The sequence below is a fragment of the Trachypithecus francoisi genome, unplaced genomic scaffold, assembly GCF_009764315.1.
Source record: "Trachypithecus francoisi isolate TF-2019V2 unplaced genomic scaffold, Tfra_2.0 Lachesis_group1, whole genome shotgun sequence".
Classification (NCBI taxonomy): Eukaryota; Metazoa; Chordata; class Mammalia; order Primates; family Cercopithecidae; genus Trachypithecus; species Trachypithecus francoisi.
Genome location: NW_022681454.1, coordinates 146642138 through 146654860, shown reverse-complemented (window position 1 = coordinate 146654860; position 12723 = coordinate 146642138). Strand labels below are relative to the sequence as shown.

General features: G+C 35.1%; 1 long non-coding RNA gene across 1 annotated transcript in view; it reads right to left on the bottom strand.

The window, feature by feature from the left end:
- The window catches only part of LOC117086006, a 75992-nt gene that overhangs the window by 14180 nt on the left and 49089 nt on the right, over window positions 1-12723 (bottom strand). Inside the window, exon 2 of the long non-coding RNA XR_004438171.1 lies at window positions 6409-6562. This is a non-coding gene — a long non-coding RNA (uncharacterized LOC117086006). The remainder of the gene's footprint in view (window positions 1-6408; window positions 6563-12723) is intronic.

Here is a 12723-nt window from a genome sequence, read left to right as displayed (position 1 = left end):
TCTTGAGGTGATTATGTAATTTTTTTCTTATAATCTATTAGTATGATCAATTACATAAACAGATTTTTATCACATTAAATCATCTTTGTATTATTGTTATAAATACAATATTTTATTTAAAAAATATACTGCTGGATTTAGATTGATAATATTTTGTTTAGGATTTTGTGTTCATGATCATACATAGCATTAATCTATAATTTTACATTTTAAAATATCTTGATTTTTGTGTCAAGGTTATTTCTTGACACAAAATGAGTTGGGCATCAGTATCACCCTCCTTTATATTAAATCAATATGTATGAAATTAGAATTATCTGTCCTCTGAATGTTTGGTAGTACTTTTCCCTTGTAAAGGCATCTGAGCCTAGGGTTGTATTTTTCATGACTGAAAATAACCTTTTCTTAACTGCTACCATATATATTAATATTCCTTTATTTAAATACATGTATGGTATGGAGAATTATATGTGGATGTGTATATGAAAATATTCAAATCTCCATATGACACAACTCTTACTTATACACATATTAAAATACAGAATGCCATGCATATTGTTTATGACAATTATCTAATCAGGGGCACAATTTTAAGTTTTGAGTTCCTATGTAAATCTGGAGCCCCTTAACCTTTGGAATTTTTAATAATTCAAATTTGTGAGATTGAGTATGTTGGTGCTATGATAATAACAACAACGAATATTTGCTGAGTACTTATTCAGGGTAAGGAAGTTTACCTTCATTATTAACATTTAATGCCTATGACAATTATATGAGACATAGCTAATCCTATTAGGCATGAGGAAGTTGAAGCCAAGAGGATGGATAATTTGTACAAAAGATCATGGAGAGTGAGTGGCAGATTTGAGATTTAAACTAAATGTGTCTGAAGGAAAGCTGGTGTTCTTTTCACAACACCTAACTGGGAAATGAATGATAAAGATAGATTCGGTTTTGATAATAAGTAATAACAAATTTTGTTGCTGTTACTTTTTGAAATTGAGGTTAATGATATAGGACAGCAGGAAAATTGACTATGGCAGATATAAATACTGCTACGGCTTTCATGTACTGTCACATAGACTGTATTCTGCACAATTCCAGGGGGCACCATGTATATGTGCCCCAAAGTGAATGATGCTTCTCTGGATTGTACATATGATGGCATTTAATGCTGTGAACACATACTTGCCTTGCAAGGTTCTGAGGAAAGAAAGAAGTCATTCTATGAGAATATATTTACAATTAGTAAAAGATTAACTGCATTATTGGACAGAGTTTTGGGATTCATATTAGTACACAGATGGGACTCTTTAGGATTATATTTTATAAAACTTGTGCTTGATATTTGCTGTTTTTAGTTTGATACTTCATAAAAAAGAGAAGTATATTTTGGATAGGGCAGCTACTTAACTTCTAAAATTTTAGTTGAGCATTGATTGTAATATTAAATAAGTTTAAAAAGGAAATTTACAGTTTGATGATTACTTCACGCAGGAATTCTTGCAATGCAATGGAATAAGGAAGCAAGTATGTTTCTTAAGAGGTAGAGACTTTGTTTCTTATTTCTTTATTTTTCCTTGTTGAAATTTAATTTGGAGTTTTTAGTAACTAAGGATAAGTGATAAATATAGTAAATGTGACAATCTATTTAGTCATGATGCTAGCTTTGGAAATAACAAGTATACTAAAAAAGGAATTTCATAGTATAAACATATTTTACAGGCATTAGAAGTAATGTGTTTTTTTTTTTCTCAGAGTTTTTTTCTGGTCAATATTGTGTCCTATATTTTATGTTTTGATTGCAAAACTTTTATAGTATTTATGATTTTCCCTGACCCATCCATTCTTCTGTGCTTGTTTCTCCATTTCCACTACACTTTTACTTCCTTTACCCTGAATATATTTTTTCCTTCTAAGTCCTTTAATCACAGCAGTATCCACTCTCCCTGCTGGCTGTCAGTTCTTTTTCTCCTCTCAAAGTCATTTCAGTCATTGTTCTTTATGCCTCTCAGAGAAATAAAAAAAGGGCTGGTCTCTGAATTATTATTTCTCTTTGAAGCAAGGAGAATGCCGAGTGTGCTAAAAGTCACTTTAATTTAATAGGCTCCCAAAAAAGTGAATTCAGTTTTTCTCTCTATTGCCATTAAAAAATTTATTTACCCTGTCATTTAAATTTTATAACAGATTACAAAAATTTTTAACATTTAATATGACACGAACATTTGGCACTTTTCTTTTTGAACTCACCTTCAGGCAATGTGTAAAAACAATGCCTCTCTACCCTTGGTGAAAGTTTCGACTTCTCAAAACAAATGTGTTAATGCAATGTTTTTCTTGAGTGAAGCAACACTAAAATAGTTATTTTTTCTCTTGGATTTTTAAAGAGCTCTGCATATATTCCCAGGGAAAATCTTGAAGTCTTTCTCAAGTATTACACACATATGTACATATACATGCAGCCCCCAAAGGTTAAATTGTTAGCTCATTCACTAGGATATGAAATGTATTTCCCCATAATAGTCATAGAGTGGTGGTTATATTCATTTACATCCTATTCCGCTCCAACGTCAGTACTATATCACTAGGCCTAACTTCCATCAGTAAGGTCTTATAAGAGTACTGCATTCTGATATCTGGTGGTAATGATGGCTATGGAGGTGGGATGGGTAATATTTTCAGGGGCATATCCCTTGAGTGAATCAGGCACAACTTGCTACATATAATCTTGACCTGATTTTAATTATTATTTACACAGAGCACAAAACATCACATATCTTGGGGAAATAGGATAGTCCGAAAAAAACAAAGCCACATGGAAACCTCCAGTTATAATGAAAATTAGAACAGCATATAGTGTGGTTCAAGGTTCTCAGGCATCCCATAAACAAACACATAAGTGCATTAACATAATTTAACAAAAATGTAATTGGGGTTCCATGAGCAACATATTTTTATTTTCAGTATAGACCGTAAATGCCCTCTTAATTTCTTTTGATAGCTAAATTCATTACAACATTGAACTAAAGAATACAAGGTTTTTGTTTGTTTGTATGTTTGATTTTTTGAGACAGAGTTTTGCTCTGTCACCCAGGCTGGAGTGCAGTGGTGTGATCTTGACTCACTGCAACCTCTGCCTCCCGGGTTCAAGCAATTCTCTGCCTCAGCTTCCCGAGTAGCTGGGATTACAGGCGCCCACCACCACACCCGGCTAATTTTTGTATTTTTAGTAGGACGGGGTTTCACCATCTTGGCCAGGCTGGTCTTGAACTCCTGACCTCATTATTCACCCACCTCAGCCTCCCAAAGTGCTGGGATTACAGGTGTGAGCCACTGTGCCCAGCCAAGAATACAAATTTTAACTGCCTTATTGATAAAGAAATCTGACCCCGGCTCTACTAAAAAAATACAAAAAATTAGCTGGGCGAGATGGCGGGCGCCTGTAGTCCCAGCTACTCGGGAGGCTGAGGCGAGAGAATGGCGTAAACCCGGGAGGCGGAGCTTGCAGTGAGCTGAGATGCGGCCACTGCACTCCAGCCTGGGCGACAGAGCGAGACTCCGTCTCAAAAAAAAAAAAAAAAAAAAGAAATCTGAGAGGGTGAAAGATGAATGGAGCATTTGTCGTTCCCATTCTTTATTAAATTTTGTTTTTGAGACAGGGTCTCACTGTCACCCAGACATGTGGTGCAATCATGACTCACTGCAGCCTTGAACTCCTGGGCTCAAGTGATCCTCCTGCCTTAGCCTCTTGGGTAGCTGGGGCTACAGTTGCACTCCACCATGCCATGCCCAGCTAATTTTTTTTTGTAGTACAGATGGGGATCTCCCCATGTTGCCCAGGCTGGTCTTGAACTCCTCGGATCAAGCGATCCTCCCACCTAGGTCTGCCAAAGTGCTGGGATTACAAGCATGAGCCACTACACTCCATCATTCTCCCATTCTTCAGCCTGTTTTTCTTTTTTTTTCCAGGCCTGACTAATGCTTCTCCAGCCTGGCCCAATTTTCCTTGTGAAGTCTAAGGTGTATTTGTATATAGATTTTGGAGCATAATTTTAACCACTAGAATATCCTCTCTCCACTGATCTCTCTCTCTCTCCCCCGCCCTTCCTCTCCCAGCATTATTTATTTATTTATTTAGGGATGGGGTTTTGCCATGTTGCCCAGGCTGGTCTCAAACTCCTGAGCTCAGGCAATTCACCTGTCTGGGCCTCCCAAAGTGCTAGGTCTACCGGCATGAGCCACCATGCCCAGCCTCTCGTAGCATTTCATTCAGTTTATTTTATTCATCTCTTAAATTTGGTAATCTGAATATTTTGCCTATACGTGATTTCATCAGATTTCTCCACTTCTATTTTGTGTATTGGAGTTAGGGATTGTGTACTTAACATACAACTACGTATGAAACAATGAAAATTTGACTTATTTTTTTCCTGTGGATCTAAGACCAGTGGCATGTGAATCTTTTAATATGGTTATAATGATAGTACCTAATATTCTTTCTTTTGTGGAGCTGGCTTTGTTGTACACAGAGAGTTTAGCCTTGATTATTCTTAATCTAGATTCTGTATTTTTATATTTCTGGATTCAATTTGCCTTCACCCAAGAGTTGCATCACAGAATGCCTAAATGCTACTTAAAATGAAATCTGAAAAACTGACAATTAAATAAACTTTATTGTTATTTCTGTACTAATCTTTTATGAGGGAAGGATCAATAACAAATAAATTACCATCAGATGCTTACTCAAGCAATAAGAATGCCATGGAGGCAGTAGACAGTTTAATCTCTTTATTCTCACTATACTGATTTGATTGGAAAGATTTGAAAATCAATTTGTTTCAAGCAACTTGGGGTGAGGGGAGGATACAAGATATGAGAATCAAGAAGAAACTGGAACTAGATGTCAGCTCAGAATTCAGGACAGATCTAGGGATTTGGACAGCAGGAGTCTATTGATTTTGAGTCAAGGGCTCTGCCATTATTGTGATTCAGTTACCTTTCATGTGTCTCTTCCATTCTCCTCACTCTACTGACTTTATTCATCACCCTCCATTCTTTATATATCTTTTCTCTACCTTATGCCTTCTGCTTACTCATAATTTTGGTTTACTCATAAATTCAGCTCCTACAGTTTCCTTCACCCTATATTTTTTCATGAACCTTCACTGGCTTTCTCTAATAGATATAACATATATTTTTAACAAGTTTAAATTTCCTAAGATAGAGGTTGATATTTTTCAAGTCAAAGAATATTATAGATTACTGACTAGACTGTGGATTGACTTCTCATGGGTCAAATAATCATCTTAGTCCAATCAGCAGATGTTGCCTGAACTTTCAAACTATGCAGAAGCTGTGGGAATGGGGCAGTTTCCATTTGCAGGGGCTGCTGGCATGGTAGCCACCATGATTAACAAAATCTGTCCTCATTATATGTTAGGAGTTAAAAGCTTCTCAACCAAAGGTTCGATCTGTTAAGCAGTGATGAACTTTCCCTTAGAAACAAAATTATACAAGTAGAGGTAATGTCAAAAGAAGAATATCTGAAAATTCTTATCCCTCAATTCAGTAATGACTCATTAGTATACATATTATTTAATTATAATGTGATTAAAGTTCTAAGAACTTTTCAATTCTTACTACTGTAAAGCACACTTGTTTAACCTTGGTTAATATTTACTGACTACTGTCACCTGTGATAACACAGTAAGTATAACTTATACAGTAAACAATCTGATTGGCTGCTGAAAAAGGAATGGAGAATAAAGGGTTTAGGACCATGTATTGTAGAATTCAGATAATTCTAAAAACAAAACAAAACAAAACAAAAAAAAAACCAAAACGAGTGCCTTTATGGTCTATCGAATGGTCACAATGCATCGCTTAAATTTGTTTGGGAAATACGCCTATTCTTCCTGATATTTACTTTCACAACCGTAATTCATAAGATGAAACTGTGTGCTTAAAACATCAACAAGTTATATCCAGTAGGGGAATTGGACAGGTGTGCTGGAGGGTGGTTAGAGGGAAATTACTAGTAATCACCCTCTGTGTACTATGCAACGTATTATATGTGTCTATAAAACATTTATAATGCTCATTTTATAGATGAGGAAGTTGGCCTAAAACTGCCCAATGTCACACAATTCCTAAATGAAAAACCAGGCATGATTCTTTCTTCATGTTGAAAGTTTGTACCCTGTTGTTTCTTTTTACAAAAATTTTATTTCAGTAGCTTTTGGGGTACAAGTAGTTTTTTGTTACATGGATGAATTACATAGTGGTGAATTCTGAGATTTTCATGCACTTATCACCCGAGTAATATATATTGTACCTAATATATAGTTTTTTATTCTTAGTCCTCCTCTCACCCTACCCCTACTGAGTCTCTAGAGTCCTTTACCTTACCTTATATAAAGCTCATGTCTTTTAACAACATGTTGTTGCTTTACTATGGCCCTTCTCTGATATTCTTTCCCTTCTAAATATTTCTCAAATAATGATGATTTCCTCGGACATTTTATGACAGTTTCTATATTCCAGCAGGTGCAGTCATTGTGGACTGGTGAGAGAGGAAGAGATAGAAAAGCCACTTAGGCTTCTGAACTGTTAAAGAACTCCCAGAGGTCTTGGCTTTGAATACAAGAAAAGGAGCATGAATATTTGCAGATATTTCTAGGCTCTCTTCCCATAATTGCTGATTAGTAGAATGGGTTGGGTGGTGGAGTATAGCATGTTATCCTATGACTGACAAATGAAGATAAGGTATTCTTCCAGTTGGATACCCAGATCAGTATCTGTACTATCTCAGAGCTCTGCATATATTCCCAAGGAAAATCTTGAAGTCTTTCTCAAGTATTACATACATATGTACATATGCATGCAGCCCCCAAAGGTTAAATTGAATAATTAATAGAAATAAAGGAAATCTCTAATTTCTAACCTTTACTTATAATCTATATTTTATGAAGTATAGTATGCAAGAACCACAGCATAAATCAAGAAGTTACAGACCAACTAGCTTTAAGAAAATGGAAACAAAGCATCATAATAACCCACCAGCTTCAGGACAAAGAACCTTTAATTTTTTTTCATATAATGTAGGTTAATGACAATTAAACCCATAAGACTAAATGCATTGACTATTGTACAAGTTAAATTTTATTCTACTTTGTAAAGGTATGAATAATTCTTAATTTTACCTTTTATTTCATTAATCTTATATTTTAGAACAAAATTCCAATGACCCTTCAATGAAGAGTTCTAATTTACATTTCAAATTTGTGCTTCATTACAAAATTTTAGAATAAGAGAACTTAGGAAATCATGTGGTCTCTAGCTTTCAAACTGATTAATTGCTTAGGCAGTGATATTAAACTCTGGTTTGATATCACTCCAGGGTGAGTCCAATGATCTAAAAATTACTGAAATAAACTTTAAACTACAAAGTAAATGTATACTTTGACTATTCAGTTGGTAGACATAAAAAACTAAAACAACTTGATCTATGTGTTATTAATAGAATACTCATTTAAACAATGGGAGAATATGAATTCTTTTCAATTCTACATGGAATTTTCTCTAAGATAGACCATACGCTGAACTATAAAACAATTTTCAACTACTTTTAAAGGTTTGAAATTATGCAGAATTTGTTCTGTGACCACAACTGGATTAAATACGTAATCAATAACATAATAATCTAGAGAATACTGAAATGTTTGGAAATTTAACAACACACTGTAAAAAAAGCTGATGGGTCAAAGAAGAAATGACAAGAGAAATTAGAAAATAGAATATTAATGAAAATACAATATATAAAAATTTGTGAAATGCAGCTAAAGCAGGGTGTAGAAATCCATTCATCTCTTTAAATGCTTATGTTAGAAAGGTGATTTAAATCTAATGATCTTGGCTTTCATCATAAGAATCTAGAAAAAGAACCCAAAGTCAGTCGGAGGAAAGAAATGATCAAGAGCAGAAATTAACAAAATAAAAATTAGACAAACATGAGATAAAATCTAATTCTTTGAAAGAACTAATTCTTTGAAAGACCAAAACTAATTGGTCTTTCAAAAGACCAAAAACTAATTCTTTGAAAGACCAAAACATATTGATAAACCTCTTATCAGACTAATCAAGAAAAAGAGAGACAAATCACCAATGATTGAAAGAGGGGATATCATGACAGATCCTACAGAATTTGAGAAGACAACAGAAAATATTTATGAACATCTTTGTGCCAATAAATGTGACAACTTGGATCAAATGGACAAATCCTTGAAAAATATCAATTAACAAAATGAACTAAAATATAAATTAAAAATGAGAATATATCTATCTCTACTAAATAACTTGAATTCATAAATAGAAACCTTACCTCAGAAGAAACCATAGTTTTACTAGTGAATTCTATAAAACATATACAAAAGATATATTTCTGGCTTTACAAAAACCTCTTCCAGAAAACAGGAGGCCAAAGTAATTTTATGAGGCCAACATTACTCTAATATTAACGCTGCTAAATCCAAGTTTATTAAGCTTAAAATCGCCTACTTTAAAATATATCTGTAGGTTTGCTAAACATATAAAGCTTTACAACACAATTCTTGTTGGTTACTTCTAAGTTAGCATGCTATATTCTTGCACCTTAGTTTTCTAAAACCTACCCATTAGCATTGGTATTGTGCCTGATTTGATAGGCATTTTCATAATTCAGAAGAAAATGGAGGAGAATAAAAGAAAAAATTTTAGTTGTCTGCTTTTCTGATCTAGAATAATTTTTCTATTTAAGCTACACATTGAACAAACACAAATCTTTTAAAATTGAAAAAATATATTTTTTGCTCACGATATAAAATTTATATAATGCAAATAAACAAAAAGTATAAATAAAAATAGTCTAAGATTTCATGCTTCTAGATTACTATAATCAATGTCTTGATGTAACTTCTCTATACAGTTTAATAATAAATATGCCAGTGGGAAGAGAACTAGGGAGAATTAATAACTGTGAGTTTTAATCTGGAGAAAATGAACGTACAACATTGGGTAAGTGACTTAATCCCTTTAGGCCTCAGTTTCCTCATCTATAGAATGTGAAGACCTGATTAGACATTCTTATGGTCCCTTCTAACTTTTAAGTATATATTAATCCAAAGTGAATCTCACAACTCTTGAAGGCATAGAGATAAAATGAAAATCTATACTAAGCAGAAGGTGGCAGTGTTGTTGAAGAAAAGGCCTAGATTTTAATACCAGTAAGTGCAGGTGGATTGCTATGCACGGTGTTTGTACCTTGATAAAATTAGTGCTGGAGCAAATTAGTGACAAACCACTAATTTAGCAGGATTAAGATATCCTGTTACAACAGTTAGTTGTTTTTCCGAGGTCAGTAATATCATTATATATGACATTGCTTTGCTGTGAAATGAGATAGAATCAAACATGATCACCTAAAGCTCACACAAACATAGAAGTCATGCTAAGCTCAGAGCTTTTAAGCGAATAATAATTATTGTTATATTGGTTTCAGGTATTTTGAAATAGTTTGCCTGGCTATTATTAAGTGACAACTTCCTCATACATATTTGCAATTTGGCACAGATATTTTTAGTGAGGCAGTTTTTCATTCTTTGTTTTCCAACTTTTTGAAATAAAGGAGGATTCAAGCACATACATTTTAATGGTCTTTAGAGAGCTTATCTTTAATACCTAGTAATGGAATTCAATAATTCAATCTTTGTTCTTTGTCTTAGAAATATCTGAGTTCAGTGTTTATAGTGGGGTTAAGATATGATATTTAAATTTATGATCTATTGTTTGTTTAGCATAACATACTAGAATACCATTTAATAAGGCAATAGATTGTAGGGACAGTTGTTAGATTAAGATTTCATTTAGAATGAAAAAAATTCTGTTAGTAGATTTTGCTTGAGTCAGGTACAGTACTCCCCTAAAATCCCTCCGATTTCTACATTAATTAGATACCACTGTCTTAGTCCATTTGAACTACCATAACAGTGTATGATAAATCAAGTAGGTTATAAACAACAGAAATTTATTTCTCTCTGTTCTGGAGTCCAAGATCAAAGTGCCAGCAACTTCAGTGTCTGGTGAGAGCCTGCTTTCTGGCTCATAGACAACACTTTCTTGCCGTGTCCTCACCTGGTGGAAGGAGTGAGGGAGCTCCCTTGGGCCTCTTGTGTAAGGCTCTGCCCTCATGACCTCATCACCTCCCAAAGGCACCACCTCCTAATATCATCACTTTGGGGGTTAGGATTTCAGCATATGAATTTTGGGGAGACACACACATTTAGACCATAACAATCTTTTTTTTTACTGGAATATCCCTCTCACCTCTGCATTTCTGGGATTATATACTATAGGAAGCAGATACACATCCAGGCCAAATTGTTTTTCTGTCCCTCTGCAAAATTTTTGGGAAAGATTAAACTATCAGAAAAAATAGAACCAGCGATGCCAAAGATGAAGCATGAGATCACATGTTAATGCTAACACTCTTCCAAAACTCCTTTTTGTCTGGGTTTGTGTTATTTGCATGCAGCCCACAGGGTGGAGGCAGAAACCAGTGTGGGAGAGTGGGAGGGCCTCTCCAGTGGCAGGAGTCAAAGCCTTCATTCCCCCACTGCTGGGCCGCCATCCCCCAAGGTTGTTGCCTCGTTCTTAAATTACCATGGCTTTTCCAGCAGGAATGTTACAGTTTCGTTTTAGGCAACATCTTTCCTTCTTTATGAGCCGACTCCTCTCTCTTTGGCTATTATTCTATAGAAAGAGTCACCCCATATATCTTAGCTACATATTCTCCTATCTGGGGTAACTTCCTGTATTATACCACGAGTATCTCTTTCTATTGCCTCAAATTCCCATTGGCAGCACCCATCAGAGTGACCTCCTGGCTCTTCCTTGATGATGCCGGACCTGTTCCCACCTCAGGACTTTTACAGTGGCTGTTCCCTATGCCTGGAAGGCTTTTCCCCTGATAATCCTGTGACTAACTTTCTTAATGCTTCCAAATCTTTTTTGTTCTAATGTCACTTTCTCCGTGAAGACTTCCCTGATCTTCCTATATGCAGTTGCTACTCCCTACACCCCCACCCTCCTCTGTCCCCAGCATTCCCACTCCCCTTTCCACTCAATTTTTTCTCCATAGTACTTCCCACCTTCTAATAACTACATAACTTACATATTGATTTTGTTTACTGTTTGTCTCCCTCTGCCAAAATGTAAGCCCTATGAAGGCAAGACGTTTTGTCTATTTTGCTCGTTGCTGCATTTTCAGTGCTAAAAAAGTGCCTGTCAGAACAGAAATAAGCAACAACTACTACTTGAATGAAGATATCAGTTCATTTTCTCAAAAGAATTTTCTAAGTGGTTAGAAAATTATTATTCTCTATTCATTTTCTTCAAAATAAAAGAAGGAACAGGGATGTATGCAGTAGACAGAAGCATACATACTTTTCAAGCTTGGTAGATACTTTAAAAATATTTCAGAAAGCTTCTTTGTATTCTTAATGCAACCAAAGATGACTTACAGGAAAATATGTGTCAGGATAAGAATCGAATTCATATCCTGCTATATAAGCTTAATAATAGAATAATTTTAAGATATAGGTTAAGGCCAATTTGGATCTTTTTGAATGTTCTCACAGGTGAGTTTATTATTCTGTGCCCAGTGTTTCCTCTAGTGGGCTGCAGTAATGCTTTGGCTGCCAGGTCATTGGGCAACATTGCCAAGAGGTTCTGAACATTCTTATTCCCTTTCTTTCCTTCCCCTGGCTAACCCGGAAAAGTGCAAGAAGTATAACATATTCTGTAGATCATTAGCCAAAGTATGCTTCCTCTGGGGTGTCCATCTAAATTATATGCTTATTAGGAGCTTTGTGAATTAAAAATTTGTACTCAAAGAAAGTTATTCCTATGATACTTTACTTATAATTTGGAAAGCAAAAAAGCAAATTTTCAGACACTCTGAGCTCAACCCAAACTGGATGACTCTGTTTTCCTTATAAATACCATTTAAAAGTTAGCCTTATGCCAGGATCCTCCCTTCTCTCTTTTTTAAAAAAAATTAATTTAAACGTAAATTTTCCTTTTTTTTTTTCCTTTTTTTTATGAGACAGGGTCTTGCTCTATCACCCAGGCTGGAGTGCAGTGGTGCCATTTCAACTCACTGCAACCTCCACCTCCTGGGTACAAGGGATTATCTTGCCTCAGCTTCCTGAGTAGCTGGGATTATAGGTGTGTGCCACCACACCTGGCTAATTTTTTTTTTTTTTTTTTTTGTATTTTTAGTAGAGATGGGATTTCACCATGTTGGCCAGGCTGGTCTTGAATGAACTCCTGGCCTCTAGTGATCCGCCCGCTTTGGCATCCCAAAGTGCTGGGATTATAGGTGTGAGCCACTGTGCCTGGCCCAAGACCCTCCCTTCTCTTGAACAGATCTTTTCAGTTTTCTTACATTCAAATTTTCCTCATTTTTAAGGCTCAATTTAAAGGCTACTCATTACTTATTTTTGTTACTGTGTTCTCCAGATGGAAGGTAGTATCTAACTTCTGTTTACCACCAATGCTAGTCTTTCATTTCGAGTTTATAGGCCAGCAGGAAGGATGAATTGTGTTTGCTAATAACTATGAAACAAGGTAGAAATTGATCAATGTATTTTTAGATGATCAGATAAAATCCTACAAACATTTACAGAC